Here is a 19,931-nt window from a genome sequence, read left to right on the forward strand (position 1 = left end):
ACATATCTAAGGTTGGCAACAAGAATGGTAAAGCATATGGAATGGATCAGAGAAGGAATGGTTGTGGAGACGGAAGATATTGAGCCCAGGGTAGAAAACAGAGGGAACATAGTACTTGTCTCCAAATATTTGAAAGACTGTCATGTGGAAATGGATTACATTTATTTTGTGTGGTTTCAGAGGGAAGAACTAGAACCAACAAGTAGAAGTTTCGTGATATATTTTGACTTAGTACAAGGAAAACGTTTCTGACTATTTAAGGCTGTTTAATAATGGCTGATGTGTGACCTCGTAAGTTACATTTCACTGGAAGTTTTAAAGCAGAGGCTATAAACCTATCCTTCAATGATACTGTAGGGTGGGTTTCTGCATTGGGTAGTAGTTGGTCTAAAATATGGAAAACAGTGGTTCTCAAAAATCAGAATGAAAAAAAAAATTTTAATTAGTCAAGTCAATTGATTAGGGAGGGGGCCTCAGGGATGGGGCCTGAATGCATATTTTCTTAATACCACAAGTGATTCTGATATAAATGGTTCACAGGCCCACTTTGAGAAACATGACCTGATTTGTAATCAAATAATAATATGTAGAATTCTATGTTTCTTCTGAAGCGAAAAGAAGAAATTGGCTAACTAAGGAGATTAACAGAATTTTAGCCATTTCTGAAATTTTCTGTTAACTAAAAATGTCTTAAAACCACTAATAATATCAATCTAACTCATGAAAAATGGTACAACTGTGGGAAGAAATTTCATTAGTGTTCATTAAAGACCAGATAAGTATACAAGACATTGTGTGCAACTTTTAAATTATATTCATTACTGTTTTATTTTTGTTGTTGTTGTTGTTGTTTTTAAAGGCCTTTGGCATAACCAGCCTTCTTTGAATTATTATAGAACAAATAACTACTGGCAGGTAAATTATTCAGAAGAAATTAAGCGTTACCAGAGAATTTAAGACCTTTTGGTTTTCCTTCCTCTAAATTTGCAAAAGAAAAGCAACTAAGAAAGTGGAAATGAAACTTGAATACTAATATATTACTTATTCTCATGCTATTTGGAAAAACTCATTCTTTGTATTTCCCTGCATGTTCTTTCTCACCACCATTAGATCTCAAATCAAGGGAAAAATAATCTCTCCCAGTGTATGCAGAAAACTACTTGATTAACATCGAGGAAAAGAAATTGTCAAAAATGAAGTTAGTTTTGTCTTTCTGTGTGTGTAATTATTTGAGTACTTATCATCACTACTTTTGTCTGTGTTTACTCCTTTTTTACTAGTTATGAATAAGAGGCGTTTATCAGGAGTCCTCTCTTCCATCTACTTTCAAAGGGACTCACCTGCCCAGAACTGTTGAAGCCAATTTTCTCAATGCCTGTGTGGTGTCCCGATTTCTCAGATTTCTGGGAAGTGCTAGATGATTGCTAATGCAGTAAATAAATATGTTAGTTATTCCTGAAGGCATTATCCTCAAGGCAGTGACGTATGGGCAGAATTTTTGACTCTGTGATAAGTCAGTGGAAGAGAGAATTTTGAGCAAGGAGACCCTAGTGGTTCTCCTCAAATTGCACTATATACCAGTTTGCCCACACTGGTTACTTCATTGATTAGTTTGATGAGTCAGACCTTTTTAGCGTGAGCCCCCTCTTTTGGGTACATGTCCTTCCTTTGCTCAGCACCTTGGCACCTGGCTTTGGTGAGAGCATTTCTGTGACTGTAAGAAAGTAGCGTAGATTTTCTCAAACCCGAAATACTTGCTATGACTCTTGTTCACTTACTCACCAAGGAATGCCTTCCCCAAGAGTATGAAAGAGAATATTGGGCCCAAAGCCCGCAAGTGCATGATCTTTTGTCAAACTGGTTTTGGACCACTGAATTAATGTAGCAACTGAAGCTAGACACTTCCTCTAGAGCCACAGTAGTTCAAAAGGGGTAAGTCTATCCCCAAAACAGAGCAAGTGAACAGTTGCAAGATAAAATTCCTACCCAAGAGAATGACATAGAATTTGTCATTTTTTTGGCATGATGTTTTATAGGGTGATCAAGAGGCTTTCATTTTAGTGAATACATTTGCTCACTCAGTTTTGGAGAGTCGCCCTTCATTTATTCCTTTCCTTTTGGAAGTACTTTCGAGTGCAAATTACTGCTATCAGAAGCCTTGAACTGAGAGGCTATTATTCTCCTTGCTCAGATTAAATTAATTTTGAACAGTTTAATGCAGCATGTCCGAGCTGCAAGTCCAAGTGGTGTCAAATCTATTTCTCTGCTTTTTTAAGCTGCACCTTCAAGGGCAGTATGATTCATGGTGAATGTGTTCTTCTAATGTCTTGCTAAGCATTATTATTTTCTTTCATTTGCAAGTCATGAGGCTACAAATGTTAACCATTCTCCTCCTAACATTGTATAAAGAATGCATGATTTAAACTGGGCTGATTTTCCAAAAGGAAGCTTATTACATTTACTTGCTTTACAAATGAAATAAAGAAAAAATACTCTGGATCAAAGCAAGAAGTTTAAAAAGCTAATGAAACATTAGGAAGAGAACTGCTTTGAGAAGCACTGCGACATCATCACTGTTGTGTTAAAAAGGAATTATCTTGATCTAGGTCCATGTAATAAAATAAAGGAGTTTTAATGATTGGCTATATAATTCTGTTTGTGTTTTTGCAGAGTTGCAAGAAAAAAAACAAAAAAGGGTATAAATCTACTTATCTTCTCTCTTCTAGTTCAAGCAATCTACTGTCTCTCCAGTATTCACTCTATCTAAAGTGTCATTGAAATGTGTAATGAAGTTTTCTCTGTTACTGTAGAGCAAACAGTCAAAAGAATGCCAGTCGATTAACGACAGAGTAGAAGATGTGCTTTAAGCAGTTAGAGGTTTCAAAAACCTATCAACCTTGTGTCTATGTAAAGTACTTAAACTGTACAGTTCAGTACAGTCTTTTCTACAGCTCTAATTACTAGTCCTATGGATTAAGCAAATTAATGTTTTTAAAGGCCTTGAATGAAGATTGATGAAAATACTATATTGCAGTCTTCTTTTGGGGTAGGGGAGAGGCAAAGATCAAGAGAATTGTCCTTTCAAAAGCTGGATAAGCACACTGCTCTTGTCATACTACTTTTTTTTTTTTTGAACAGATGAAATAGGCTTACATAAACCTACTGACTTTAGAAATGAATAATTGTTACTTACAGTCCAAAAGATAAACATGGTAATAATATAATTTTATGACAACATTGCTAAGAGCATTTGAGCTCTTTATCTTTAGTCTATATAAAAACACAAGAATCTGTAAATCATGAAAATTTATTTGGGATTCAGGTACCACATTTGAAGAAAGAGGCTAAAGTGTTGAATAACATGCAGAAAAACAGCAAAAAAAGCGTACAAGAGATAGGGGAGAGGGACAGGAGAGGAGAACTAGAGGGGCTGCCATATGAGTATAGGCTAAGATGATTATAATTTCATTTTTAAACACAGAGACTGAAATCCTCTGAAGTCTGTAAGATAATAAGGGGACAAACTGAGTATATATGGATTTGTTAACCAATGCTAGAATATCAGAGTTAATGGGCCTCTTTGAATTTAGGAGACAATAGCAGCTAGCATACTAGAAAGGAATAAGTTTGAATCCCAGTCTCACAATTTCTTAGCTGTATTATCGTGATCAAGTTATTCAAATAATCATTACCTTTGTTTTCTCATTTGCAAAATGGGAGTAATAATAATAAGACCTACCTCATAAGTTTGTTGTGAGGATTAAATGATTTAATATATGTAAGATGCTTAGAAGAGTGTTCAGCATATGGTAATCACAATGTAAATATTAGCTATTATTATTACTATTTTAAAAGAGTGTGACTGCATGCAAAATAGTACATTTTGGAATATAATTACCCTACAAGGTAGTAGAGAACAAAAATGAGAGTAGCTCCCACAATGGTTTAGATTAAAGAATGAAACCTCCATAATGGCTTACTGAAGCCCGGAATGTTTGGGAAATCTGACTTCTCATGTTGATGTCAAGCATAACCAAGTTTCTTGCTAGTATGTATCTAGGTTCTCTAGAATTTTATGTAGCTTGGTAGAAGTTCATTGTGGTATAGTGTAATTGAATTACATTAGGAATCAGCAGGTCTAGAATTTTTTTTTTTTTTTTTTTTTTTTTTACTGATTTTGACATTTAAAAGTTAAACCTTTGGGAAGCTTATTCAAGTTTTGAGTTCCTTAAATTCAAAATGAGAATAACTATACCTTCCTCTCTCACAGTGTGTTATGAAGATTAAATGAAATAAATAAGTATGTAAAAGGGCTGTGTAGCTGATGAAGTACCCTACAAATATAAGGTATTATTCTCATATTTTGCTTTCACAGCATCTCATAAAAGACAGGATGATGCTCTGGCTGATCTAACTTCTACCTCGTACTCACACAATCCACTTGGGCACTTTATAGTCCTTATCTTTTTGTACTTCCTTGCAGCATTTGACCCTGTTCACCATTCACTTCTTGAAACTCTCCTGTCAGCTCTTCTTGCACGCTATTTTTTGCTGCTTCCCGTCCTATATTTCTTAATACGCCTTCTCAGCCTGTTTCCATCACTCTTCTTGCTCCATGCACCTTCCAAATATTTTTACTTTTCTTGGTTATTTTATACTTTGTTCCTACGTGATGGCAAACCATTCATGTGTGTGTATGTGTGTGTGTATATATATGTGTATGTATATATATATATATATATATATATATATACATGTATAATATGCATTAGTCAGGGTTCTCTAGTGAAACAGAACTAACAGGATATATGTATATATTATATATATGAAGAAGTTTATTATAAAAATTGGCTCACATGATTATGGAGACTGGCAAGTCCAAAATCTGTAGGGTGGGCCAGCAGGCTGGAGACCCAGGAAATCTGATGCTGCAGTTCCAGAATGAAAGCCATCTGCAATACAAGCAGTAAGAGCTGATGTTGCAAATGAAGTCTGAAGGTGATCTGCTGGAGATTTTCTCTCTTGCTCAGAGGAGGATGGTGTTTTTGTTCTACTCAGACCTTCAACTGATTACATGAGACTGACCCACATTATGGAGGGCAATCTGCTTTACTCAAAGTCTACTGATTTAAATGTTAATCTCATCCAAAAACACCTTCACAGATACATCCAGAAGACATTTGATCAAATATCTAGGCATCCTGTAGTCCAGCCAAATTGACACATGAAACTTACCATTACATTATATGTACAATGAAATGACTTTGAAATGTTACCTTCAGGGCAAGCCATTTGTTTGTTTGTTTATTTATTTATTGAGTCTCACATTTAAATTTCTATCTAGATGTCTCCATTTGGATGTCTTCTAGGACATGAATTATGTTCAAATGTGAATTCAACATCTCCCTCCCCCTACCCATCCACTCCCCTTCAAAACCCCTGCACCTTTTCTCATATTCTCATTTCAGGTAATGGTTCAGAAATCTTGGAGTCATGCTTGACTTTCTTTTCTCCCTGACTAATACACAGTTAGTCATTGAGTATTGTAGATTCTACCTCCCAAATAATTATCAGATCTGTATCTTTCCATCTTTATGGTCAGTTTGAGCCCTCAAAATCTGAATTAATATAGCTACCTACTAATGTGCCATTGTATATATTATTTACCCCCTCTAATCTTCATTGTCTTTCTTAAATTCAAATCTGGTTATGCCATTCTTTACTTAAAATTCTTCAATTACTCTTCATTTTTAATATAAAATATAAAAGTTTTAGCCTTTCTATATACAAGGCTTACATGATCTAAACTAAATCACTATGAGTGACTGCTGCTTCTTAACCAATTACAGCTTTATTCTTACTGTAGTCTACCCTCCCTACAGATAAAATTTATTAAGATGCCCAGTCACAGAATTGTCCCCACTTCCTGACAGCACTCATTACAAAGCAAAGCCTTGCTTCCTTAGATCCTCCACAATATTATCCAACCAAAGCCCAAATCCTATCATAAATTCTTCCTAACACGTTCTTACTGAAGACACTGAAATGAGTAATAAAGCCAACTTGTTCACCTACAGGTATGTTCCTGGCGGTCTTTGGCTGAAGGGTATTAGCAACATAGTAAACGTCTTAGTGAGAACTTGTATAAAACAAATAGTTCCAGTTAAAATTTTCTAGGGAAGTATATAATTTAAGAAGTATACTTTTGTGAAATGAACAGTCACTGATTTACTGATCTGTCTTATAAATCTATGTTTCTGTTTATTAAATTTGCTTAAAATTAAGCCATACCTATGTTTAGATTTCAGTTCAATAAATGACTGGCAAAGACTGTCTTGAAAACTTTACTCAGTTTCTTACATACTTGTTGCACAGATATGACTCATATGGGGAAAATAGGAAGATTCAATGAAAGGGTCATATGTGTCTCTTTCCCCTAAGACAACACATCAAATATAATACAAAATACAAATCAAACACTGGATCTGTCAAAATGAAATGAATATATTGATTTTCAATGCAACTAATATTATTTTTCCAAAAGAAGAAAATTCACTTCAAAACTGCATTCAAAGAACTGAAGGCTTTATTTATAGGATACAGTGCTGCATTTTATTTTTAAATAGGTCTATAACTTTCCTGGTTTGCCGTCATGAACTACACTAGACTACAATGTTTGTGATATATTTTCTGCTACTACATGTTGTAAGTTTCTATTTGTTAAATTACTGTAGGATTAGTGTACCCTATATAAATTAACTATTAGTCTGATAAGATTATCTATATATTTTTCCTATTATGTATATATGTATTCTTTTATTAATATACTGGATATATTTTAAGGAAAACATTTCCTCCCCAAATCCAATCAATAGATATTTATTCTTTTCCTCAGAACTCATGATAGCCAAACTAGCTAATTCTGGCCAGGAAATGTAAGTAATAGTACACCTAGTCCTTTTTTACTGATCCCAGTAGCCCCTTTGAGTAGAAATCGTCCTGGTCTACCATAAAGCAGGACAACTCTCCACAATTGGAGATACATATATATGTATCTATCTATCTGTCTATATATACATACATACATATATATGTGTATATATATTTTTTTAATTTTTAAAATTGTGGCAAAAACACATAACATAAAATTTACCATCTTAACCATTTTAAAATGCATAGTTCAGTACTCCTAAGTGTATTCATTTTGCTGTGCAATAGATCTCCAGAACTTTTCCATCTTGCAAAACTGAAACTTTATTACACCTACTAAACAACTTCCCACTTTCCCCTCTTCCCATCTCCAGGTAACCACCATTATATTTTCTGTTCCTATTAATTTGACTATTTTAGATACTTCATATAGGTGGAATCATATAGTATTCGACTTTTTGTGGCTGGCTTATTTCACTTAGCATCATGTCTTCAAGGTTCATCCACATAGTAGCATGAGACAAGATTTCCTTCCTTTTAAAGAATGAATAATATTCCATAGTATGTGTATATCACAATTTATTTTGATCAGTTCATGGACCTTTGGATTGCTTCCACCTCTTGGTATTGTGAATGCTATGAATGTAGGTGTGCAAGTCTCTCTTTGATGCTCTGGTTTCAATTTTTGTGGACGTATACCTAGAAGTGGGATTGCTAGTTCATATGGTAGTTCTGTTTTTAATTTTTTGAGTAATGGGTATAGTTTGAACTGCCAAAAAAAGAGTCAAATATTAAATGCAATTTTTAGAATATTCTTGGGGAAACGAGCTACTAGGTTTTCTTAGAGTTAGGAAATATGCAGCTTCAAACATTTTCCTAGTGGAAAGGATCTAAGGCTGGTATATGGAGATGTAAATGGAAGCTAGAGACATAGCCAATGTGTTACATACTTGGAAAGACAAATATGTTACACCAATTTCTTTACAACGTTTGCTTTCTAAATATGAAACTGTATTTCTTCTATATTCATTATAGTAGCCATTTTGGGAATTTCCTTTTCTTTTCTAATTTTTTCCTTCCAGAAAAATAACAATGCCTTTTATATTCAGAGGTATGGCTCTTGCCAGCAAAAGTTTTTAGTGGGTGTGTTCCTGCTAGTATGGATGATGATGATGATGATGTGTGTATGCTCTTGCCTAAGCTCTTTCCTAGAAATGATGAAAATACATGTTCCCCCTTTTTCTTTAGTCCCTCAAATCCAACCACATCATTTTAAGTGTATTTAAGTATTATAAATGATTTCTTAAAGTCATGGCTACTACCAGTCTTAATGAATTATATCTAATTTAATTGAATGTTTTTTTTATTTTGGAAATTTAATATAACCAAAGTTGTGTTTTTATAACTTTTATCAGTAATGCAGAATTGCAAAATACTCACCATTTCTTAACTATTGTATGGTATAGTACTATGTCTGTGTTAAGTACTTTTTGAATGAATTCATAAATGAATGAGTAAACACTTAATCATTAATATAGAGTACTGTTTTCAATAATAAAACTAGAGAGAGCGCTTGTTCATTGGAATCAGCAAAGATGGCTTCCCTAAATACCTGGAAGATGCAATTTTTAAAGGTCACATGGTAAGACAGCAAGAGGGATCACAGTGGATATTTAAGGTTATGAGAAAGGAGATTCTGTAGATGATACATAAGTGGTTAATAATAATCTTAAGTTAAACAATCTGTATCTGAAGATAAAATGAAAGGCAGATGCAAACTGCAAGACCAAAATTCTCTGACAATCAGAAGCTGAAATAGGAGAAAAAGTTATCATGCCTAAAAACTGATATGCAAGGAAAAGAAAATGAATAATGCTAGTATGACACCTTTGGATATTTGATATATTAAATATACTAATTAAATACCAACATATATTAGTATATTTTGGGCAAGATATGGGTGGTATCTAATATTTCTAACACGCATATGATTTTTCTAAGGTATTTGAATTGTGCCATTTAAACCATTTTGGAGAGTGTATAATGATATTACACTATGGGATTGATTTTCATTTCTCTATTGACTAATGTGAAAGAGCATCTTTTCATATCTTAATTGACCATTTGATTGTACTCTTTTGTGAAGTGTCTGTTCAAGTATTTTATCCATTTTTCTGTTGGACTGTTTGCCTTATTGATTTGTAGAAGTTATTTACATATTCTGGATACAGATTCTTTCTCAGATACATGGATTGGAAACTATTTTTCACTCTGCTGCTTGAGTTTGTACTCTCTTAAAGGTCTTTTTTGATAAAAAAAAGTTTAAAATGTTTTCCCTTTGTAAGTCAGAAAGAGAAAGACAAATACTATATGATATCACTTATATGTGGAATCTAAAATACGTCGTAAATGAACTTATCTGTGAGGTAGGAACAGATTCACAGACAGAGAATAGACATGTGGTTGCCAAGGGGGAGGGGGGTGGGGGAGGGTTGGAGTGGGAGTTTGGGGTTAGTGGATGAAAACTAGTATATATAGAATGGATTAAACAACAAGGTCCTACTGTATAGACACAGGGAACTGTATTCAATATCCTGTGATAAACCATAATGGAAAAGAATGTAAAAAAAGAATGTATGTATATGTATAACTGAATCAGTTTGTTGTACAGCAGAAATTAACAAAACATTGTAGATCAACTATACTTCAATTAAAATTGTTTCCCTTTATTTAACACTTTCTGTGTTCTCTTGAAGAAAATATTATCTAATTCTGTTTATGTTTCACATTCAGTAACACAATCCTTATGTAATTGATTTTTGTGTATGACAGGTTGGAGGAAAGATAAAGTTTTTTCCCATATGAGTAATCGAGCTCATTTGTTGAAAATTTTATCTTTTTCACATTTTACTACACTAATAGTGGAACGGTATAGCAAGTCCAGAAACAGAACCACGTATATATCCATATATACGTGGTTCTGTTTCTGGACTTGCTATACCGTTCCACTATTCTGTATTACTAATAGCATACTGTCTTAATTATTATAGCCTTATAATAATTTTTATATCTAATAATGTAAGTATTCCAGCTTTGTTCTTTTTCAAGATTGTGTTGTCTGTTCTTGTCCCTACATATTTCCATGTAGATTTATAATCAGTTTGTCAATTTCTACAAAAAATTAAAACTTCCAGTATTATTACTGTGATTCATTGAATAGATCAATTTGTGGGAAAAGTGATTACAATATTGTGTCTTTCTATATACGAACATGATAAATTCTACTTTTTTTGATCTTCAATTTCTTGCAAAAAAAGTTTTTGAATTTTTATTTTAAAGGCTTTGCACATATTTTATTTACTCTAAGGATTTGATACTTCTCATATTACTAAAAAGGACTTACATTAAACTTCACTTTCTATTTATAGCTATATAAATAAATACAGCTTTTAAAGTGCTGACCTTGTATCAAGCAACCTTGCTCAACTGACTTTTTAAAATTTTTATTTTATATATTTTTTATACAGCAGGTTCTTATTAGTTATCTATTTTATACGTATTAGTCTATATATGTCAATCCCAATCTCACAATTCATCCCACCACCACCACCACCCCCCCCGCCATTTTACCCCCTTAGTGTCCATAGGTTTGTTCTCTACATCTGTGTCTCCATTTCTTCCCTGCAAACCGGTTCATCTGTGCCGTTGTTCGAGGTTCCACATATATGTGTTAATATACGATATTTGTTTTTCTCTTTCCGGCTTACTTCACTCTGTATGACAGTCTCTAGGTCCATCCACATCTCTACAAATGACCCAATTTTGTTCCTTTTAATGGCTGAGAAATATTCCATTGTACATATGTACCACATATTCTTTATTCGTCTGTTGATGGGCATTTAGGTTGCTTCCATGACCTGGCTATTGTAAATAGTGCTGCAATGAACATTGGGGTATATGTGTCTTTTTGAATTATGGTTTTCTCTGGGAATATGCCCAGTAGTGGGATGGCTGGGTCATATGGTAATGGTGTTTTTAGTTTTATAAGGAACCTCCATACTGTTCTCCATAGTGGCTGTATCAATTTACATTCCCACCAACAGTGCAAGAGGGTTCCCTTTTCTCCACACCCTCTCCAGCATTTGTTGTTTGTAGATTTCCTGATGATGCCCATTCTAACTGGTGTGAGGTGATACCTCATTGTAGTTTTGATTTGCATTTCTCTAATAATTAGTGATGTTGAGCAGCTTTTCATGTGCTTCTCAGCCATCTGTATGTTTTTTTTAAAGAAATGTCTATTTAGGTCTTCTGCCCATTTTTTGATAGGGTTGTTTTGTTTTTTTTTTAATACTGAGCTGCATGAGCTGTTTATATATTCTGGAGATTAATCCTTTGTCTGTTGATTCGTTTGCAAGTATATTCTCCCATTCTGAGGGTTGTGTTTTTGTCTTTATGTTTTCCTTTGCTGTGCAAAAGCGTTTAAGATTAATTAAGTCCTATTTGTTTATTTTTGTTCTTATTTCCATTACTCTAGGAGGTGGGTCAAAAAAGATCTTGCTGTGGTTTACGTCAAAGAGTTTTTTTACTACAAGAGTTTTATAGTGTCTGGTCTTACATTTAGGTCTCTAATCTATTTTGAGTTTATTTTTGTGTATGGTGTTAGGGAGTGTTCTAATTTCATTCTTTTACATGTAGCTGTCCAGTTTTCCCAGTACCACTTATGGAAGAGACTGTCTTTTCTCCATTGTATATCCTTGCCTCCTTTGTCAGAGTTCAGTTGACCATATGGCGTGGGTTTATCTGTGGGCTTTATATCCTGTTCCATTGATCTATATTTCTGTTTTTGTGCCAGTACCATATTGTCTTGATTACTGTAGCTTTGTAGTATAGTCTGAAGTCAGGGAGTCTGATTCCTCCAGCTCCATTTTATTCCCTCAAGACTGCTTTGGCTATTCGGGGTCTTTTGTGTTTCCATACGAATTTTAAGATATTTTGTTCTAGTTCTGTGGAAAATTCCACTGGTAATTTGATAGGGATTGCATTGAATCTGTAGATTGCTTTGGGTAGTATAGACATTTTCACAATATTGATTCTTCCAATCCAAGAACATGGTATATCTCTCCATGTGTTTGTATCATCTTTGATTTCTTTCATCAGTGTCCTATAGTTTTCTGCATACAAGTCTTTTACCTCCTTAGGTAGGGTTATTCCTAGGTATTTTATTCTTTTTCTTGCAATGGTGAATGGGATTGTTTCCTTAATTTCTCTTTCTCATCTTTTGTTGTTAGTGTATAGGAATACGAGAGATTTCTGTGCATGAATTTTGTATCCTGCAACTTTACCAGATTCATAGCTTAGCTCTAGTAGTTTTCTGGTGGCATCTTAGGTTTCTCTATGTATAGTATCATGTCATCTGCAAACAGTGACAGTTTTACTTCTTCTTTTCCAATTTGTATTCCCTTTATTTCTTTTTCTTCTCTGATTGCCGTGGCTAGGACGTCCAAAACTATGTTGAATACTAGTAGCGAGAGTGGACATCCTTGTCTTTTTTCTGATCTTAGAGGAAATGCTTTCAGTTTTTCACCATTGAGAATGATGTTTGCTCTGGGTGTGTCGTATATGACCTTTATTATGTTGAGGTAAGCTCCCTCTATGCCCACTATCTCAAGTGTTTTTTATCATAAATGGGTGTTAAATTTTGTCAACAGCTTTTTCTGCATCTCTTGAGATGATCATATGGTTTTTCTCCTTCAATTTGTTAAAATGGTGTATCACATTGATTTACGTATATTGAAGAATCCTTGCATCCCTGGGATAAATCCCACTTGATCATGGTGTATGATCCTTTTAATGTGCTCTTGGATTCTGTTTGCTAGTATTTTGTTGAGGATTTTTGCATCTATATGCATCAGTGATATTAGTCTGTATTTTTCTTTTTTTGTAGTATCTTTTTCTGGGTTTGGTATCAGGGTGATGGTGGCCTCATAGAATGAGTTTTGGAGTGTTCCTTCCTCTGCATTTTTTGGGAAGAGTTTGAGAAGGGTGGGTGTTAGCTCTTCTCTAAATGTTTGATAGAATTCATCTGTGAAGCCATCTGGTCCTGAACTTTTGTTTGTTGGGAGATTTTTAATCACAGTTTCAATTTCACTACTTGTGATTGGTCTGTTCATATTTTCTATTTCTTCCTGGTTCCGTTTTGGAAGGTTATACCTTTCTAAGAATTTGTCCATTTCTTCCAGGTTGTCCATTTTATTGGCATAGAATTGCTTGTAGTAGTCTCTTAGGATGCTTTGTATTTCTGCAGTGTCCATTTTAACTTCTTCTTTTTCATTTCTAATTTTAATGATTTGAGTCCTCTCCCTCTTTTTCTTGATGAGTCTGGCTAAAGTTTTATCATATTTGTTTATCTTCTCAAAGAACCTGTTTTGAGTTTTATTGATCTTTGCTATTGTTTTCTTTGTTTCTATTTCATTTATTTCTGCTCTGATCTTTATGATTTCTTTCCTTCTACTAACTTTGGGTTTTGTTTTTTCTTCTTTCTTTAGTTCCTTTAGGTGTAAGTTTAGATTGTTTATTTGAGATTTTTCTTGTTTCTTGAGGTAGGCTTGTATTGCTATAAACTTCCCTCTTAGAACTGCTTTTGCTGCATCCCATAGGTTTTGGGCCATCGTGTTTTCATTGTCATTTGCTTCTAGGTATTTTTTAATTTCCTCTTTGATTTCTTCAGTGATCTCTTGGTTATTTAGTAGCATATTGTTTAGCCTCCATGTGTTTGTGTTTTTTATGTTTTTTTCCCTGTGATTCATTTCTAATCTCATAGAGTTGTGGTCAGAAAAGATGCTTGATATGACTTCAATTTTCTTAAATTTATCAAGGCTTGATTAGTAACCCAAGATGTGATCTATCCTGGAGAATATTCTGTGTGCACTTGAGAAGAAAGTGTAATCTGCTGTTTTTGGATGGAATGTCCTATAAATACCAATTAAGTCTATCTGGTCTATTGTGTCATTTAAAGCTTGTGTTTCCTTATTAATTTTCTGTCGATGATTTTTCCATTGGTGTAAGTAAGGTGTTAAAGTCCCCCAGTGTTATTGTGCTACTGTTGATTTCCTCTTTTATAGCTGTTAGGAGTTGCCCTATGTATTGAGGTGCTCCTATCTTGGGTGCATATATATTTATAATTGTTATATCTTCTTCTTGGATTGATCCCCTGATCATTATGTAGTGTCCTTCTTTGTCTCTTGTAACATTCTTTATTTTAAAGTTTATTTTATCTGAAATGAGTATTGCTACTCCAGATTTCTTTTGATTTCCATTTGCATGGAATATCTTTTTCCATGCCCTCACTTTCAGTCTGTATGTGTCCCTAGGTCTGAAGTGGGTCTCTTGTAGACAGCATATATATGGGTCTTGTTTTTGTATCCATTCCGCAAGCCTGTGTCTTTTGGTTGGAGCATTTAATACATTCACGTTTAAGGTAGTTATCGATATGTATGTTCCTATTACCATTTTCTTAATTGTTTCCTATTACCTTTTCTTCTTTTGTTTTTCCCACTTATAGAAGTTCCTTTAGCATGTGTTGTAGAGCTGGTTTGGTGGTGCTGAATTCTCTTAGCTTTTGCTTGTCTGGAAATCTTTTGATTTCTCCATCGAATCTGAATGAGATCCTTGCTGGGTAGAGTAATCTTGGTTGTAGGTTCTTCCCTTTCATCACTTTAAATATATCATGCCACTCCCTTCTGGCTTGTAGGGTTTCTGCTCAGAAATCAGCTCTTAACCTTCTCGGAGTTCCCTTGTATGTTATTTGTCATTTTTCCCTTGTTGCTTTCAATAATTTTTCTTTGTCTTTAATTTTTGTCAATTTGATTACTGTGTGTCTCAGTGTGTTTCTCCTTGGGTTTATCCTCCCTGGGACACTCTGCGCTTCCTGGACTTAGGTGGCTATTTCCTTTCCCATGTTAGGAACTTTTTCAACTATATTTTTTTCAAATATTTTCTCGGGTCCTTTCTCTCTTCTTCTTCTGGGACCCCTATAATGCGAATGTTGGTGCATTTAATGTTGTCCCAGATGTCTCTTAGGCTGTCTTTGTTTCTTTTCATTCTTTTTTCTTTATTGTGTTCTGCGGCAGTGAATTTCACCATTCTGTCTAACAGGTCACTTATCTGTTGTTCTGCCTCAGTTAATTCTGCTATTTATTCCTTCTAGTATATTTTTCATTTCAGTTATTGTATTGTTCATCTCTGTTTGTTTGTTCTTTAATTCTTCTAGGTCTTTGTTAAACATTTCTTGCTCTTCTCAATCTTTGCCTCCATTCTTTTTCTGAGGTCCTGGATCATCTTCACTATCATTATTCTGAATTTCTTTTTCTGGAAGGTTGCCTATCTCCACTTCATTTAGTTGTTTTTCTGGGGTTTTATCTTGTTCCTTCATCTGGTACAAAGTCCTTTGCCTTTTCATTTTGTCTGTCTTTCTGTGAATATGGTTTTCATTCCACAGGCTGCAGAATTTGCCCAATTAACTTCTTAATACTAATTGTAAATTATTTTGGATTCCCTACATGCACAGTCATGTAAAATTAATTCTACAGATCCAGAAACTTTATTCCTCCTCTTCCAATTCTTGTGACTTTTATTTTTTCTTCTTGCCAAGTAACACTAACTAGGACCTTCAGTACAATGTTTAATAGAAGTGGTAATAGCCAGCATCCATGCAATGTACCTGTTCTTAGGGAACTTGAGTTCAATTATTCATTACTAAATTTAATATTTCCTGCAGCTTATCTTACAGATTTTTTAGGTTTAAGAAAGTTTTCTTCAATCCCTATCTGGATAATTTTTATCATGAATAAGGGTTGAATTTTATCAAATATTTGTTCTACTTTTATTGTGTTAATTATAGTATTTTTCTATTTTTATTGTTAATATAAGCGATTATAATTATTGATTGTTTTATTGAATAATTATTGATTTTTAAATGTTAAACCGATGTTGCACTCCTGGGACAAGCCTCACTTGGCTATGATGTATCATATTCTTTCATATATCAGGATTCAATTGCTAGCATTTTGTTTAGAATATTTGTGTCCCTGTTTAAAAGAATGATCCAAATATATGTGGTCTACAAGAGATACATTTTAGATTTAAAGACACTAATTGTTTTAATCTAAAAGAATTTAAAGAGATATATCATGCAAGGAGTATCCAAAAGAGAGTGGAGTGGGCATACTAATATGAGATAAAATAGACTTGAAGGCAAAAATGTTTCTAAAGACAAAAAAGGCAATTTTATAATGATAAGAGGGGCAATTCTTCTAACAGACATAACAATTATAAACATAAATTTACCTAACCACATAAATCCACAATATAAGTAGTTGAAACTGAAATAATTTAAGGGAGAAATAGACAATTTAATAATAATAGTAGGGCCAATAAATCACTCACTTTGGTCAATGGATAAGACAGCTAAGAACAAGGAAATAGGAGACTTGAGTAACGCTGCAAAACAGCTAGACCTAATATACACCTGTAAAGCATTCCATCCAATAACAGCAGAATAAAAATTCTTTTCAATTGAAGATGGAATATTCTGTAGGATAGATGATATTTTAAGCCATAAAATAAGTCAAACAAATTTTAAATGATTTAATCATATAAAATATGTTCTCTAGCTACAATGGAATACTGACTTTATGAAAATAAAAAGGGTTATAGAGAATGCTATGAACAGTTGTATGTCAAAAAAAACAGTTAACTAGGTGAAATGGACAAATTTCTAGAAGGACACACACTACTGAAACAAGCTCAAGAAGCAAATAAGAGTGAAAAACATTAAGAGGATCAGGTCATCAGTTCACGTGACCCAATATCTAATGGGAATCCAAAAACGGAGACTATATTACATAGAAGAGAGGAAACTATGGAAGTCATAACAAAATTTTATGAAGCTAAAGAACATGAATTAAGGGCTCATTGTGTACCCGGTGCAATAAATGAAAGAAGCGAGTAATTGCAAAACAAAAACAAACAAACAAACAGATCTATACCTAAGTGCATCTCTTTGAAAGTTTGGAACTCCAAAGATAAAAAGAAGCTTCCAGAAAACAGTATGTAAGACATGAAAGGAAACAGAGAAACACACATCACATAGATTAATCTCATCTAGTCTAAATTGATTTTTTGCTTATCTCAAGGTACTGACCAATGGCCAGTGCTATGAAATGTATTAAGTAAAGATAAATGATGCTCTGTAACCATGGGTCCATGAGTGTTTCAAGGGTAGAGATTAACATTTTGTCAGCACTGTGTAATAATAATTGGATTGATGATTTTGCAATGGGTTTTCGTGAGGCTTGGGGAATTTCAGTGATTAAGGCTAGTCACATAGGTAGTATATGCTTACATGATCAGTTTACTATAAAATACTCACACAATGAATAGACTTTGGGCTTCCTGGTACCCAAATGATGTGCGTTCACACTCGTAATCATTTGAGGTCTGGAACCAAAGTGCATCCTTGCATGATCCAACAATTGGAAGAAAAGAAGCCAGCACCTGAGATCTTTGGATATTTGTCAATGCATATCCTTTTTTTTCGGATGCTGTGTTATATCCTTTGCATGTTGTGAAGCTCTTTGATGAGTATAAACAGGTAAATCCTATGAGTCCTTTCAGCAATTGAAAACTTAAGGTGATTTATGCATAACTAATACAACATGAGATTTAGTCAACGATGATTATAATCTTACCTCTACTTCTTCGGGTGATATATGTGTAGCTGTGTGGCATACCTAGACTGCAACCAGCAAAGCTTGGACCAACTGGGTAGAGAACTCTGGAAGGCAAGGAGGGTTAAATGGCATGTTGGTGGGTACATTGTTTCCTACTGATGCTTTGACAAATTACCATAAATGTGATTGCTTACAGTGATACAAACCTTGTATATGACAGTTCTGTAGTTCAGAAGTCTGATGTGGTTATTGCTGGGCTGAAATCATCGTGTCAATACAGGGCCATATTCCTTTTTGGAAGCTTTAAGGAAGAATCCATCTTTTTTCTTTTTCTGTGAGCAGCTGGTAGAGGCTGCTCACGTTCCTTGGATCATAGTCCATTCCTCCATTTTCAAAGCTAGGAATAAATAGTTAAGTTCCTCACATTGCAACAATCTGACATTGACTCCTCCTCTGCCTTATATTTCCACTTCTAAGGACCCTTTTGATTACATTGGGTCCAACAGATAATCCAGGATAATACCCCTATCTCAAAGTCTTCAGATTAGTAACCTTAATTCTATCTGCAAACTTAAACCCCCTTTTCTCTGTAACCTGTCACATTCACAGGTTCTGGGTATTAGAACATGGACATCTTTGGGAGACCACCTTTTGTTTACCACAATTAATTTAAAACCTAAATTTAAAAAGACAGAAATCTCAGGCAGGGATGACTTGTGGAGGAGTATAGTAAAATCTCTCCCTTTCAAGAAACAGCCATTTAAATGAAAAAAATACATACATATATATATACATGTGTATATATATATATATATATACACATGTATACACACACACACACACACACACACACACACACACACACACACACACACACATATATATATATATAACAAAAACATCATTTAACATCTCTGTAAATTGTCCTGAGGGCATAAAACAAATGGTGAAAGTCAAGAAAATCCACTAAATTTTGATAAGGACAATGAGAGTCTGTAGTATTTGAGCTAGCAGAAGGACTTGAAGATAGACCAATAGAAATTATGTCATCAGAAGAATAGTGAGAAAACAAAATAAAGAAAAACATGGCCTCAGAGAAATGTGGGACATATGCATAGTGGGAATACCAGAAGGAGAGGAGAGAATGAGAAAGAGGCAGAAAGAGTATCTGAAGAAATGACTGAAACTTGCCAAGTTTGAAATGAAAAATATTCATATACACATCCAAGAAGTACAGAAAACTCCAACTAGAATAAAGATGTCCACACCTAGACACATCACAGAATAGACAATAGACTTAATTGTTAGAGGTAAAACTATAAAACTCTTAGAAGAAAACATCGGGGTAAATCTTCGTTATTTTGGATTTGGCAATGGTTTATTTGCTACACCAAAAGCAAAAGCAGCAAAAGACAAAAGTAGATAGATTGTACTGCATCACAATTAAAAACTTTCCTGCTGCAAATGATATGATCAAAAAGTGAGAAGACAACCCACAGAATGGGAGAGAATATTTGCAAATCATATATCTGGTAATGGACCTGTATACAGACAACCTCAAAAACTCTTACAACTCAATAAGAAAAAGACAAATAACCTGATTAGATATGGGCAAATGATCTGCTTAGACATTCCTCTAAAGAAGATATACAAATGGAAAATAAGTATATGAAATTATGCCTGACATTACTGGTCATCAGAGAAATGGAAATCAGCACCTTCATGAGGTATAACTTCACATGTACTAGGGTGACTATAAAATAATAGGTGATAACAGGTGTTAAGGTGACTGTAAAAATATAGATAATAACAAATGTTTGGAGGACATGGAGAAATTGGAACTCTCCTACACTGCTGATGAAAATGTAAATAGTGTATCCTCTTTGGAAAATAATCTGGCAATTCCTCAAAAAAATTTTTTTATTGAAGTATAGGTGATTTATATTATTATATTAGTTTCAGGTATATAACATAGTGATTCAGTATTTTTAAAAATTATATTACATTTTAAGTTATTATAAAATATTGGCTATATTCCCTGTGCTGTGTAATATATCCTTGTAGCTTATTTATTTTATACATAGTAGTTGGTGCCTCTTAATCCTCTACCCTCTTCTTGCCCCTCCCCCTTTCCCTCTCCCGACTGGTAACCATCAGTTAGTTCTCTTTATCTGTGAGTCTGTTTCTGTTTTGTTATATTCATCAGTCTGTTTTATTTTTTAAGATTCCACAGGTAAGTGATAACATAGAATATTTGTTTTTTTCTATCTG

This window comes from Grampus griseus (genome assembly GCF_964374135.1).
Source record: "Grampus griseus genome assembly, chromosome: X".
Taxonomy (NCBI): domain Eukaryota; kingdom Metazoa; phylum Chordata; class Mammalia; order Artiodactyla; family Delphinidae; genus Grampus; species Grampus griseus.